Raw genomic sequence first — 15,479 nt, 5'->3', positions numbered from 1 at the left:
GACACACGTTGGAATGTTTACATAGCAACCAGTCAGGACTGCTGTAGTTACAACTGCTTGCCTTATACATGTTAACTGACAGCCACAGCGCGTCTATCAGAGGCGTATCTCTCTGTGTATCTTACTCCCTTACACACATAAGCTTATGTAAGCATGAGAAAGCAGAGAAATCCTTTACTGTCCGTCAGATCTTTCTGTCTCTGATTTAAAACTGTATATACGGATAGACATCACTCATATAATGTTAATGTTAAATCTTCTCTCTCTCTCTCTCTCTCTCTCTCTCTCTCTCCCTCTCTCTCTGCCCGCCCCTTCGTCTCTTCTGTGCTCATAAACGTGTGTATAGTTATCATGCGCCAGGACCCTAATCGAACACAGCTGGTCTGATCCTGCTCTTTCCACTTTATCTTTCACTTGGTTTAGAGAAATAAGAAAAACACAGCACATAAGGGCTGAGGTCTTAGGAGTCTGTAGCATTTGTGAAATAGAAAACACGTTTGTATAACTCTGAGTAGCAGAGCTATTTCAGACCCATTACGTTCCCTCCAGTTTGCTTCGGTACCACTAGCTTCCTTCCTGTACTTTGAAATATGCTACACTCTCATCTTTGTCTTTCTCTTGTACTCCCTTATAATGCATATACCTATCACATACCTATGGTTCTGACTTTAGTTTAGATGACAGAGAGAGAGTTTGTCCAATGGGCTAATTGCAGGTTTGATTTAATATACACAATTGAGGTTTTCCAGGTTGTGGCTACTCTGAGTCCATAATCCTCTCTTACATGTCCTCTCTTCCTAGAGTTACTTTAAAAGACTTGCAGGAAATGTTGACTTGCTGTCTTTCAGGATGTAAATGTAGCGTTCTTGTGCAATAAATAACTGCAATAACAAATCAAATATAGTGTTTCACTTCGTTGTTCATTTAAACACGAACTTGTCATGCTGTGACATTTTTTGATTTGTTGATTTGTTAGGATAGTGGATCTTGCTTTATGAGGTGTTTAGATAAGATAAATACACAACTGTTAAGACATTATTATAAAATTTAGAGCTTGTTCATTGCAATACAATGTAATTCAAGCACAGAGGCCAAACCTCCTTTGCTGAGGCTGACAGACTAAGAGGCCATGTCACAGACTATCCGACACAGAGACACGCATCTTTCACTGAAACTGACAGCCACAGAGGTCAAGCCTCCTGAAAGGCACATTTAGTAGATTAAAGGTCTTTAAAGAGGCCTAAAAGAGGCCACTTCTATTTATCATGTGCCCTTTGCTTGCTTTCTTTTTGCTTTATGCCTTTTGCCTTCAGGCTTCTCCACAGAATCCTTTGTGTTGTACAAGAAGGAGGTCTGACTTCTTAAGTGGCCTCTGACCTGACATGACTGACACCCTCAAAAGCCAATATACAGTGTTCACAATAGGCTCTTTTGGCTTTAAGGGTGTTTACTATACTAACCTCCTAAGGACTGCATGTCTCTCACATTCGTTCTACCTCTTTCACCGCCACTGACACTTTTTGTCTTTCTGTCTCACCCACAAACAGGCTGCTTTCTAACATGACTCAAATGCCTTCATTTCACAGTGCTTCATCCTTCTTCTCTCTTTCTCTCTCTCTCTCTCTCTCTCTCTCTCGCGCACACACACATACACACACACATACACACACACACACACACACACACACACACACACACACACACACACACACACACACACACATATCTCTGTGCCTGTCAGTCTCAGTGAAGAAGACGTGGCTTCTGTGCCTCTCACTCAAGGAGGTGTAGCTTCTATGCCTGGCAGTTTCATTGAAGAAGGTGTGGCCTGCCAGCGTATATGTCCAGTGGGAAAAATTGTGGCATCTGTCACCGTCATCATCATAGCAAATGAGATTCTCATTAACCGCTCTCTCACTATCCACCAGTATCCTCTCAGTTCCCTGGAATGCCTAGTGTGTCAAGCATGACGTCATTGTTTATGTACTCGAGGCAGAGTAAAAGCTACGGCTCTTCAAACAGCTGCAGGCTTCACTCTGTTTATTCTGATACTGGACACTCTTGGTCTGTTTATATGCCACAGATGAGAGCTGCCAAGAGTTTATTCAGGTGCACTGTGCACATGTTCTCATGTAGATGACAGAGAGTAACACTCAGGTTGGCTCACTGTCTAGTCCTTAACTAAGCTTGTTAATTGGAGAGGTTTGTTTTAATATCTGTTTATTTATATTACATGTTAGTCATAAACTAGTATTTAAAGTTATTTTGGTTATGAAAGTTGCTAATCCACGCGCCTGTACTGGTCCGAGTGCAGCAGCTGCCTGCCCATGTGCTGAGAGACTTCCCTTCCTTCCTTCCCTCATTCTCTTCTCCCCTAGGAAAGGCTGTGTCATCCCTCACTTCAAACACTGCTGATTTATATCTACTGTAAGCACTGAAGATGAAGGGGCAATGGAAAGAGAGAGCGAGCTAACAAAAAGGCAAAAATCTGAGCAGATGAGAGAGCCTTAAATTGTCCTAAAGTGTCCAGTGCACACTGTACTGATTCTTTGGATGATAAACTATGTATGATCACACCTGAGATTTACCACAGTAGTGATGTCTTAAATCAAACACAAGTTCCATTTTAAAATGAAACAATAGATTACTTTATTTGAAACGACATATTATGGTGTTTATAAAATATGCAATTTGAGCGACTGAAATCTGACAAAATAAATCTCAACGCAGATCTTCCTGCAATCACGCCTAATTTACTCCTGAAGTGTTCTCCTTCTCTTAGTTAAACATACATTATACAAAGATACATCCTAACCTATATGTGTTCCTTTATCTGAACTCTAGCTGAGTGGCCTGCTTGTCCCTGAACCTGCACAGAAGCTCAGATTTACAGCTCTGCACACCTGGTAATGTGCTTGGATCCGGAACAAAGGCCTGCGGTGTCTAAAGAGGTTTTTGTTTTGCCTCTGGTTGTAATTTCTCCCTTATGTGCAAAAATTGTACTATGACCTGATCAAGCTGCCTTGCTGAGTTTATCGTATGTTGCTGGAAATTTTCTTAACCCTACACTGACACGACACACCTGTCGACACCGAGCACGTGGACTAGCAGCGTATTGGATTTGAGTTGAAACTGAACCCTCTGAAAGTCTTACCTCAAAGAGTGTTAAGATGTTCTGCCACTGTATGACACTGCTGTCAATAAAAATGGACAAAAGCATGTCAAAGAGCTAAAATCAGTACTTACATCTTGATGCTGGAATCCCTTTTTCCTCTGCACATCATTTAGTGTCACTTCATACAAGAATTCAAAAGCTGCTTTGAAGAGGCTTTGATGTTTATTTCTTGTTTTTTTTTTTACAAAATCTTCTATCTCTCTAACTCCGAACTGTCATTCAGACTTACTAGACTGACAACTTAATGAAATTCCTTCAAAATCTTAGACCAGATCAGACATGAGCATCAGATCTCAGTGGTGTTTTCCCTGCAACATGGACAACTTTACAACGGTGGCAAAAAAAAATTGGTTAAGATTGAAAACATTTCAGCAACAGTCAGGAAACAGAACAGCATTTTATCTAGTGTTCTCAATCTTATGGACTCCACTGTATTTCTGAAAAAGGCTAAAATTGTGAGGCTATTTCTAAAATCTATAATTACATCACAGGTGGTTCTTGAATGGTGCCAAAGCAGCGTGGTGAGTGTTCCTGGATTAAGACAAGTCTGGCTACAGGCTGATACTAAAAGAGTAAAAGAGTTTCTTCAATGTTTTTGTTAAGGTTTCTTTGTCTGTTAAGGATTTTTAGCCTTCTAAAATAATTTTAGGTTAAACTACAGGACAAACACTACCCTGTGTTATAGGGGTTCACAAAGAACGGGGTTCTTTCTAACACTGAAGTGTGTAAAATTTAGGGAGTCCTCCGAAGATTCCTGATTGTCTTGTAATCCAGACACACTTCTAAATCCTGTTCCATCTGTGGCCTTTACAAACACATGGCCACACACGCTACTGTTTTTTTGTTTGTGTATACAGTACAAAATATTTAATATGCTAGATGGATGCAATTTTGACCACGGTTCATACAACACGAGGCAATAAAACCATTTGGAAGCAAAGGATTTGTAGCACAAGGGAATCTTTTTGCAGCAGTCTGGAGTTGTGTTTAAGCACAGAAACTCCCTGTTTTCAACCTTTGATGGTTCACTTTATGATTTTTTCCCTTGATGGAGTGTAGGATTGATTACTTCTCTATTATTCTATCCATCTGTCCCTCTGTCATCTCATTCTCACATTCTTCTGTCCCTGGCTTCTCTTTCAGTACTGACAGCTTTATAGCCCATTGTTGATCTCCTCTCACTCTCACTCATTTTCTACCGCTTTATACGAACTACCTCGGGTCACGGGGAGCCTGTGCCTACAGTATCTCAGGCGTCATCAGGCATCAAGGCAGGATACACCCTGGACAGAGTGCCAACCCATCGCAGGGTACACACACACACACTCTCATTCACTCACACAATCACACACTACGGACAATTTTCCAGAGATGCCAATCAACCTACCATGCATGTCTTTGGACTGGGGGAGGAAACCGGAGTACCCGGAGGAAATCCCCAAGGCACAGGGAGAACATGCAAACTCTACACACACAAGGCGGAGGCGGGAATCGAACCCCAACCCTGGAGGTGTGAGGCGAACATGCTAACCACTAAGCCACCGTGCCCCCCTTTGTTGATCTCCTGATGAAGTTTTTTCTTCAAAGAGATGCACATTGAACTTTCTCTTCATGGTCCATCATCAGAGATGTCACCTTAAGTTTAAAGGTTTTGTTAACATTTATGTGTTCTATATTATTTAAGTTCTCCACATGTTGTTAACTGCAGAACAAAGCATTTTAATAATAAAAAGGTAACAATAAATAAAAATAAAGATATGTTATATTCAAGTGAGAAGATGGAAAGCATTCATTAAAACATTCATTAGGCGTTTAAAATAATGTCAAACTCTTGGTCCATGTAAAGTCCTAGTTGTAATTATCAAATTATTTACTGCAAATTTGGTTTAGTTTAACAGTATGGCTTCCAACCTCAATATCTGGCAGTTTAAAAACTAGAATATTTAATTTTTTTATGATGAATTAAAAGTACAAAGACTGACAAAGCCTGAAGCTTAGACAGAGGTGAAAAAGCTCTTATAGTTGAGAGTTGCAGCCAGTGACTGGTCAGCTTAAATCAGTCTAAGACATCAAACTAGACACTAGCCTGGTTTCAATGCTCTCTCTCCACTCTCTGGCTAATAATGTGTTAAAAAAAATACCTAAGAGTCATAATCATATGTATCTCAGACATAGTTTTTTTGCAGTCTCTGTGACTGCCTAGGTAGTGATTAAGTCTGTAGTTTAAATTCAGGTTTGAATAACAACATGCAAAATTTTTACGTGTAATTAATCGTTTACCTGTGCTTGAGTCAATAATGTCCAGGGTCCGTTTATTTAAAGGTGCCCTTCCACGCAAAACTTGTTTACTTGTAATTTTTGATATGTGTTAGGTCCATATGTGTTTGTGTTGTGTCGTGAATTTGAAAACGAACTGCTACCTTCCCGGTCAGTTCTAGCCACTTAAAAGAAATAAGGGGAGAAATCAGGTCAGTTGGAAAAGCTGGTCAGTCTGACGTCAGAGTGACTGAGCTCATTACTATTCATGAGCTCTCCCACTTGAGACCGCGCCCCCAGAATTCAGTGAGTTTCCTATACAGCAAGGATGGCTGAACGTCAATGGGCTTGTGAAGAACCCATTCTGCCACAATTCAAGGTGATTGTAAACAAATTTCCTCTAGCCTAGGCTACTTATTGTGCTGGGTGAATGAATAGTCATGCTCTTATATCCTAGCGGTTAGCCAATCGGAGCCAAGCAGCATAGCTCATTTGAATATTCATGCGAACTGGCGCAAATCGAGCTGAGTCTTCCTGCAGGCTTTCTATACCACACTAGAATGGCTTGAAACAATGTAACCAAGGCATTTTTTCCACAAAAAAATGTTAGAGTCCATGGTAAACTTCAGACATTACCACAAAAGTAATGACGTGTGGCAGGGCACCTTTAATTTATGATGCTTATCCAAAGCAACTTACGTTTATATCATTATTACCAGTGAGTAGTTGAGGATTAAGAACTTTGCTCAGGGTTCCAATAGACCACCAGTTTGGTGGTGCTGGGATTTGAAAGCACTCATTTGGAAGTATATATTTATACACAAAAAATGTCAGGCTGTTTTTAGTTTTTGTAAAACTCCGTGTCAAAAAATGTATAAAGCATTCATATTTGCATGGCACCAAAACTTGGTGTGTTATTAAACATCTCACAAGTCATTCAGAAACATGATAAGATGATGCTCAAGCACCAGTTACACCACCTGATCACACTTGTGTAATTACTGTTTACTGACATCACTTGATGATGCCATTCATATTTTTTTTGCCCTTGCTTATCTTCTCTATGACAGTACATACAACTGACCCGCCATCACTCCTGTTCATTACACAGAGCATCCTCCAAGATGGAGAGTGTGGAACAACATGTGCAGCGCAAACGGCTTGGTAGAGCATGGGAAATTTTTTCATATAACATCATGAGTAAACATGAAGTATTGTTCTAATCACTCATGCTTTTACTTCCTCCTGGTTTATGTGGATAGAAATGCCCATCCGGGAGCAGTGACCCTGCCTTCCTGCCCCTCCTCATCCAGATGCTGCCATCCACCCGGATCCACCTTATCTGAAACAGAAAAATCTTCTTTTCTGCAGAATTAAGCATTATTGAATCTTTACAGATCTAAAGGTCACATGCAGAAGTTATTCTTGTGTATAATGTGAGTAGAAATTGGGTCAGTTGAATGTTGTTTCAGTCTGGATTGAGTTGAAGAGGAAACCCTGAAGCTCACGTACAGGGATTTTGGGAACGTGTGTGTGAGTGTGTGTGTGTGAGTGTGTGTGTGAGTGTGTGTGTGAGTGTGTGTGTGTGAGTGTGTGTGTGAGTGTGTGTGTGTGTGTGTGTGAGTGTGTGTGTGTGTGTGAGTGTGTGAGTGTGTGTGTGTGTGTGAGTGTGTGTGTGTGTGTGTGTGTGAGTGTGTGTGTGTGTGAGTGTGTGTGTGTGTGAGTGTGTGTGTGTGAGTGTGTGTGTGTGAGTGTGTGTGTGTGAGTGTGTGTGTGTGAGTGTGTGTGTGTGAGTGTGTGTGTGTGAGTGTGTGTGTGTGTGAGTGTGTGTGTGTGAGTGTGTGTGTGTGAGTGTGTGTGTGTGAGTGTGTGTGTGAGTGTGTGTGTGTGAGTGTGTGTGTGTGAGTGTGTGCGTGAGTGTGTGCGTGAGTGTGTGCGTGAGTGTGTGTGTGTGAGTGTGTGTGTGTGTGTGTGTGCTTCTTTAAGGAGGGGAAGGGTCTGTTTGTTTCCCTACGGAAACAGCTCTGTGGAATTGTGGGAATATCAGATGTGCTTAGAGTTGGCATTTGGCAAGTGACCTCATTTCCTGTGCCCAGATTTTGGCATGTCTCCAAGTGCGGATCCAAGCAAAATGAGATCCTTGCAGTGCTTGAATGAAATCATTTACACAAACTGTGTGACTTTTCTAGTATTGTTTACAAGTACTATATATATTAACACTTGTATGTGCCTGTTGAACATCCCATTCCATGCTAGGTTTCTTCTTTGCTGCTATTATTTAGCCTCCATTCTTCTTCTGGGAAGGTTTTCAGATTGTGGAGTGTAGCTGTGGGAGTTTGTTCATTAAGCCACAAGGTTAGGCACTGATGTTAGGTGAGGAGGCCTGGTGTATAGTGGAATGTGCACTTAATTCCCAAGGTGTTCAGTGGGGTTGAGGCCAGGCTCTATGCAGGCTACTCAAGTACTTATACAGCAACGTTTGCAAACCATATCGTAATGAATCTTGCTTTTTGCACATGTACATTTTCATACAGAAGCATGTTTGTGGCTCATTAGTGTCCAGGGAAGGCTTATATATGGATGTGATGATCAGCTTTCCACCTGCTTTTGGCCATATTGTGTAAGTTGCTGGAAAGTTTATGAGTAGTGTTTGATTTATTTTCCCTCTTACTGACTGGGAAATTTGCTTAATTTATGCATAGATGAGTGTGTTGACGAAGACACTTATAACTCTGGCATAATGAAAACCTTGGCAGATGCTACTTGTCCTGGCTTGGTTAATGTTGTACCTGACCAAGAAGGGTGACCAAATTCATCATGGTTATTTAAGTATGGCATGGCTGGCTTGGTAGTAGCAGTAACAATAGTGTGGTGGATTCTGGGTAATTTCCTGCATTGTGCAATCTAATTGATGGAAAAATGTTATTTGTTTCACACAACAAAATCCTCAAGCATGTGCTGACTTTTGTAATGTGGGAGCACATTTCTGCACATACATGCACACACAATATATACACACACACACACACACACACAGTCGTGTGCAGCAGTGGAAAGTTGTACGTCAGTGAGCTTCCCTCAGAATGTTCTCAAGTGGGTAATAAATATACACATGGCCAAGCACAGGCATAAACACACACATACACACATTAACCTTTCCTATAGTTTGTCTTTTTTTATTTGGCCAAAACCACAGAAGTTTTAAGTTAAATGTCATTCATGCTGACTGTATGGCACAACTTTAACACAACCTAAACTAAATAGCACTAAAAAAAGCTACAATGAATACAAAAATACACAATGACAATTTTACAAATAAGATTTTAGAATTTTTCTAGACGTTAGAAAGATACTTATGGTCATTCTTTTTGGTGTCTGAATCTTGACAGACATCTACTTTACTGTTTACTGCATCATATCTTCAGATATCTGGTTATAGTTGGTTTTATTATTTTGAAAACATCTGCAGAATTTTATGACCGTGTTTGTGTGCAGTACTGCACATATTTTGTGTGCATGTGTGTGTGTGTGTGTGTGTGTGTGAATATTGCTGCGAGGTGGGACTCAGAGACAAAGCACTGAGATACCAAAACCCTTTTGTCCCTTTCGTTCCGCGGAGATACCAATACCCTTTTGTCAAAATCCTTTCATCAGGGGTTCAGATCTTATGTTGTACGACGTGAATACAACCAGGGGTAGATGAAAAGACGTTGGCGAACTGATCCATGAAATCTGTGAGATCCCGGTGCTGTTTCGGAGTGAGATCAGTCCCCTTCTTCACAAGGGCACGCTCTTGGGGGTCTGTGCCGACACAGGCAAGGGCAGACACAATCGGCACAGGTGCAGACTATTTCTTCAATAAGTTTGTGCTGTAGGATTCCCCTCGCTGTAGAGTCCGGAAGAACAGGAGTAAGTCCTTGACCAGGAAATACGACGCCTGGAGTAGCTGGTGAGGGTTGGTGGCACACCCTTGTTCTGCTGCACCTGAGTGTTTGAGTGATTGAGTGATCAGCAGTGTCTGCTCCCTCCCAAACCACCTTCTCCAGAAGGACCTGCTGAAACACAGTAGACACAGGGTTAGGAGGAAGTGGGTTCTCACCTTCAGAGGAGGTGTCGGTGTCCCTGTCACTCCGAGCCAGATAAGCCTTAACTTATTCTCTTCTGGCTAGTCAGAGGGTGGCTGAGAACCCTGGAGAACCCACTCTCCCATGGGGCTGTGGATGTGGACCTGTGAAGCGGGGACAGAGCGAGCATCGGCATGTAAACATGCGACTTCGAGGGCGGTGATCGACTGCCAATTAATCTGGATTTTGACTTGGCTCCGTGGGTACAGGGGTGGGGTGGTGCTCCTCTCCCCGGTTGGTCCTGCTTCAAGCTGGCAGAGGGATGTTAGCCAGTGGGGAGCGGCCCAGAATTCTCAGCAGTGATCGTGGCTGACCTCCATTGTTGCTATAGTTGAGGGCATGAAGTAGCTCCTGGTTTGAAGTGGCTTTTTTCTTCTGTGAGAACCCTCTTCATGTCCAACAGCTCTTTGGTGGTCACCTGGAGTCTCTTCACCAGATCCTGCTCTACAGGAGGTATTGCAATAACTGCTCCATGGTAACCCGTGGTACCTGCATTCTCCACCAGTGTAACTACTGGTGCTGCGAGGTGGGACACAGAGACAAAGCGCGGTGACGGGAATGAGGTGGAAAACTTAGTGCTCTTTTATTTTAGTGCAAAGAGGTGGAGGTGGAAGCAGTGCAGCAAGGGGAAGGTGATCTGGTGCCGTAAAGTGCCTTGACGACACTCAGCAATACTATGGTGAAGCATCACTTTTGCAACACAGAGGTGAAGAGCACTTTTGTGTAGCTTACAGTGGTGTTATCTCCGCCGTCACAATATGCACTACTTTTGTGGTTTTGGTTTGTCATTCAGCATCTCTGAAACAGGTGCAAGTGGGTTGCATTTTCCTGTATCTGGAAGCTTTACAGCATACTGTAAAGTAATCTACTGACGCCCATCAATCTCTCTCCACCCCCACTCTCTCGGTTCTCTTATTAACTCTTCTATACTGACTCTTTTACAGATACATCTGATTTTCTTCACATTGTTGTGTGTGTGTGTCTGAGTGCTTAAACTCAATGTAAAATGTTTGTTTTAGGTATGCAGACTTCTTTGGTCGATCTACTAGGTCATGCAGGACCTGTGTGTCCTCCGTGTGCTAGAAAGAGGGAGAGACAGAAAGAGAGAGAGAGAGAGAGAGAGAGAGAGAGAGAGAGAGAGAGGGAGAGACAGAAAGAGAGAGAGTGAGAGAGAGAGAGAGAGAGAGAGAGAGAAACAAAAAGAGCCCAGAGAAGTGGAAAGGTGAATGCAAATAGTAGACAGGGAGGATACACAAAGCGACAGAGAATATTAAAAAAAAACTCTTTTTCTCTCCTGCTCTCTTTTTTCTCTCAGACAGACAGACTCATAGTCTTTCCAGATGTACTACGAAAAGCATTCCATTTGTTTGACAAGATAGTAAAACGAATAAAATACTGTCATGAAGTCATTCATTTAGCATTGCTCTGTGTGCTGCTGCTTTCTTCTGCTCTCCTGCTAAATTTGCTCTTGATGTTTTTATCTAACATTCAACTCCATACATTCTACTATCATCGATCGGTAATGGTTGGACGTTTATTTCGGTGAATTTATTACTGCAGGCTAATGTGCATATTGTTTGCTGCACTTTATGAGCCTTCTTTGTCTATTAGCCTCTGATTCTATTTCCATTTTTGGTCAAAGAGTATAAAAAAAATGCTTGGCTTCCTTATTTTATTGTAGTAAAAATGTCTGTATTCTTTTGTCTAATCCACTTTATTGTCTGTGGAGTTTTTTTCCTTTAGGCAGTTAAATAAAGAAACTCTGCCCAATAAGTGTTGTAATCTTTTGGCGATCTTCCACATTGTCTTTTCCCCCTCCTCTGGATGGTGCTTGTTGATCCCAGCTTCAGTGAGAAGAGGAAAAGTCTGGTTGAGGGATTTTTGAGAGAGAGATAGTGAAAGAGAGATAGAGATGTTGGGGAGAAAGAGAGAGAGAGTGACAGTAACTGTGACAGTGGTGTTAGTGAGAGTGAGTGACTGATAGAGGAAGTGTGGTAAAAAGAGAGAAAGTGTGTAGCTGCATTAGTAATTGTCAATGGAAGAACCTTGTAAGGACAGTAAGATAAGTGTGTGACAGTGAAGGACTGGAGAGATACATGCTGACTTTACATGATGACATGTTAAAGTGAATACAGGCTGTAAACTCATTAGGGAAGAAGATTGGACAGGAAGGACAAGTGACGCCTCACACATGACATGAAGTTTATAAAGGTCATGCAGGTCACTTAAAAGTTTGACCAGCAGTAAGACATGCTGACTGGCTGAAGAGATTTACTCATTCATTAGAGGAGCTTTAAGATTATAACCCAAGTGCAGTTGTCTTGACTTGTGACACAGCAGGCATTTCACCAGCAAATCCCGGAGGTTCACTACAGGATATTTATGTTCAGAAACCATGTGTGGGTATATAAGATCCAGTGATGTAGGAGGATAAACGAATTTGAGTAACAATTAAACAACAACTAAAACGAGTTTCCTCAGTGATTTCGTTAAAAGACGTACAGAGCTGAGGGATAATAAATGATGAAAAAATGATGAATGCTGAAAGCTTGTACAATTGGAGCAAACACACAAATCAGACGATAATGTTTTGTGTGTTTGCTTGAAAAGATATAAAGACACACGTGTTCCATTAGTGTAATAAACATTGTTAAACCACTTGCACTCTTTATTACTCACAGAGAGAGGTCATAAGGTATTGCATACTGTATCTACTGTTCTTAATCTCATGATTCTTTTCTTTATTTCTTTAAAAAATAGGTAGCTGTTCTCCAAAGCTAACTAGCTGGCATTGGCTTGCTCAGAAATAAGCTAGGTAGCAATGCAACAAGTAGCTGCTGTTGAAGTTTGTTAGCTTACACATAAATAGATAGCTAATTAATGTTAATCAAATGATTTCATTTTTATATTTGGCTAACTGTCTAGACTCTAGACAATCTTTTGAAGCAGCTAAGCATAAATAGTTAGATAGTAGCTAAACCCGATATGTTAGATATACTGTGTTAAATAAGCTGAAAGTCTATTAGTATGCTAACAAAACATGACCTAAATAACTAGCTATAGCTAGGTACTGTAGTTCAGAACTGTAGCTCGAATTATCGTCTTTATCATGGTGGTCATTATATTGTCCAGACACAGAATACGAAAAATATGTAAAAAGAAAAAAACTCTGTTTCTATCTGTTATAATCATGTAGTTTATGTTGAGCTTAAAGCCAGCAATCTTTTAGCTTGATTTTGTGCCCAAAATGGCCATTGTGATTAATCTTCTGAGAATTTGTTTGCGTAAAGGGCTGGATCTCAGCTTGGTATGAGCGAGTGAGTGTGCTGAAAGGGAAAAAAAGGGCTCTGAGGCTTTCTGGGCTCTTGTTGCAAACACTTCTGTCATCCCAATATACACAGAGAGGAAACCGTGGCTCTATCCTGATTCAGATCACTCTGCAAGGAGCACATGCATCTTGTTAGTCACGAGGCGTTGAAGTCGAAGCCATACACACGCACACAATCTCTCCTTATTTCTCTCTCTAATGACTTCCAAATGTTCCTCTGATCAGTGTTGTGGTGTGGTGGTGTGTATATTGTGGTTGGTTAGGCTTTGGACTGTGAACAGCTTGGTGTGTGGCGGGTGGAGAGGCTCTGACATAGAAGAACACTTGGCCAGTAGAGTTGACCTTGTGATAGAAAACAAAACTGCTTGTGTTTGTGTGTGCGGGAGATGGTGAGATTGTTCGAGTGAGATGTTTATACCGAAGGGATCGGCATTGTTGTCCAAAGGTCATCACCTTTCATTTAATATTGTTCTATACTGTTCCTCTCATGCAGGAGAAAGAGGGAAAGGGGCTGCATGGATCTCACATGGATGTGACTGTTCATGCACTATAAACAGATGCATTACGATTAAATTGGCCCTTATTCATCAAAGTTCTCTGCAGTCAAAACAGGGTATAAAATAAGGGTATGCAGATTTCACAGATGGTTTCCTTATTCAGAAATTTTATCTTTGGCGCATCTGTGTGATCAATCTCATGACTGGTGAGAGTGTGTGTTCATTTGAGTGTATTGTTTTAATCGTAAAAATCCTGAAAAATGGTGGCAGTTTTATTTTTAAAGATATAAGCAGTAACAAAAGAATCACAAATAATGTAATTGCATATAATTGCAGTTGTGCATGTGGAAATCTATACAGTGATATAATATATACAGTGATATAATATATACAGTGATGTAATGTAGGCTAATCTGTAAACAAGTATACTGTATGGTAATATGAATCTTCATCACCTCTTTTAATTGTGTGATCACACAATAATAGTTACTCTATTGAAAGAAGAGGATCTTTTAAACTATTTTACACACTGACAAAAAAATAACATGTGGGCTAGCTATTCAAATTCTTTCTTCACATATCCCAGCTTTGGAGGTTGGGGTCAGAACACAGGATCATCCATGATACAGCCTGCCCGGGCTGGGGGTGGGGCTTGAACCCTGACCTTCCAAGGAACAACCCAGAGCCTTAAACACTTGATCCTAAAAATATATTTAACTAAACTTAGATAGCAGCCATATAACTTGATCAATATTCTCTACTGAATATACTGTAACCGTGATGAAAATTAAATGTTTGTTTAAAGTTTGATATATATAAGCTATATGTATGTCATTTTAAAGGTAGCAACACAACAGAACCACCTTGCTATCAGAAAACCTAGGCAAACTAACTCGATAATATTTCTGCTGATGCTACTACCCTATTATCTTCATAGGTCCAAAGCATGCCAAAGTTGCAATAAGTCAGTCATACAATGTCAGCTTTAAACATTCACAGTTTTGCATTAATGTATCCTGTGAGATACTTGAGCTGTTTTGGCAGTGATAGCTATTCATTCTTGCACCTTACTTACTTACTGTAAACAAGCTACAAAAAAAATATGCTGCTTTTTTCCTGCGAGAAAGTCCAGGCAGCAGACATCAAGGCAAGAGTGCAGCCTTATTATTATAATGTGAACAATGCGCTTTAATATAAAAACATTAGTCATCGTCCAAGCAGCATGATCCAGAACTGCTTGCACTCTTTTTGTTTGTGCATGCATGATCTTTTATGTTAATTCTGCCTGCCTCTGATTGTGGACTGTTATGCTCCAGTAAAGAAGCCAAAGTCTGCTGTTTCTCTTGCTGTGTCTTGTTTCTTCAAAATGTCATGCCCCTTTTGAAGTCTCAGGCTGTCTGAGCCTGACATTCCCCTCCAGGCTTGCAAGGGCTGCTGAGATGAGACAAACGCCCCATAATCCTTAGGGCAAGAGTTCTGCCAAATATTGGGAAATAATCCTATTTGTCTATTATTTTGTTTAAATAATAATAATCTCATGCTCAGAAACAAATTGAATTCAATTATTGCACTTTGTGATAGCTGATACACCTATTATATTTTAGCAAGAACATTAAGTCAAAAGGCATTGTCATAATATGCCACATGTAAGTCATAGTAAATTTAGAAGCTGAACTGCTGTTAGCCCATATATATCAGACCATATAGTTCTGCCCTTAATTGGAGGTATGATAACAAAAGGAGTTGTTCCATTTCTTGCTAACCCATTGCCCTCTGTGCTGAGCTTCAAGGCCGCAGCTCAGAGACTTCTCGAGAGAATATACCGAGATTGTCCATATGATACATAGTGTTGTTGTCATGCCGTTTCTCCGTAAGAGAAGCTTGTGAAGTCCTGTTGTAAGTGATTAGGAGTGGGTCAACATAGCCATGTAAGGAGAGAGAGGGAAAATGGGTTAATGTGACAGTGGAGGCTATAGAGGAGGACAAATGGGTCAGAGATTTTTGCTAATAAAGAGGGAGTGTGGAGTACAAGTGGGAGACACTATTGGATGCCTGCCTCCCTACATGTCTACACTCTCAGCTTATTTATTGGTATCTAT

General features: G+C 40.9%; 1 protein-coding gene across 2 annotated transcripts in view; it reads left to right on the top strand.

The window, feature by feature from the left end:
* The window catches only part of tgfbr3 (transforming growth factor, beta receptor III), a 91,230-nt gene that overhangs the window by 13,788 nt on the left and 61,963 nt on the right, over nt 1-15,479 (top strand). The gene's annotated exons all lie outside the window — the stretch shown is intronic.

Source organism: Tachysurus vachellii, chromosome 4 (assembly GCF_030014155.1).
Source record: "Tachysurus vachellii isolate PV-2020 chromosome 4, HZAU_Pvac_v1, whole genome shotgun sequence".
Lineage (NCBI taxonomy): Eukaryota > Metazoa > Chordata > Actinopteri > Siluriformes > Bagridae > Tachysurus > Tachysurus vachellii.
Note: the sequence above shows the minus strand (reverse complement) of the source record. Positions and strands in the feature narration are given on the sequence as shown.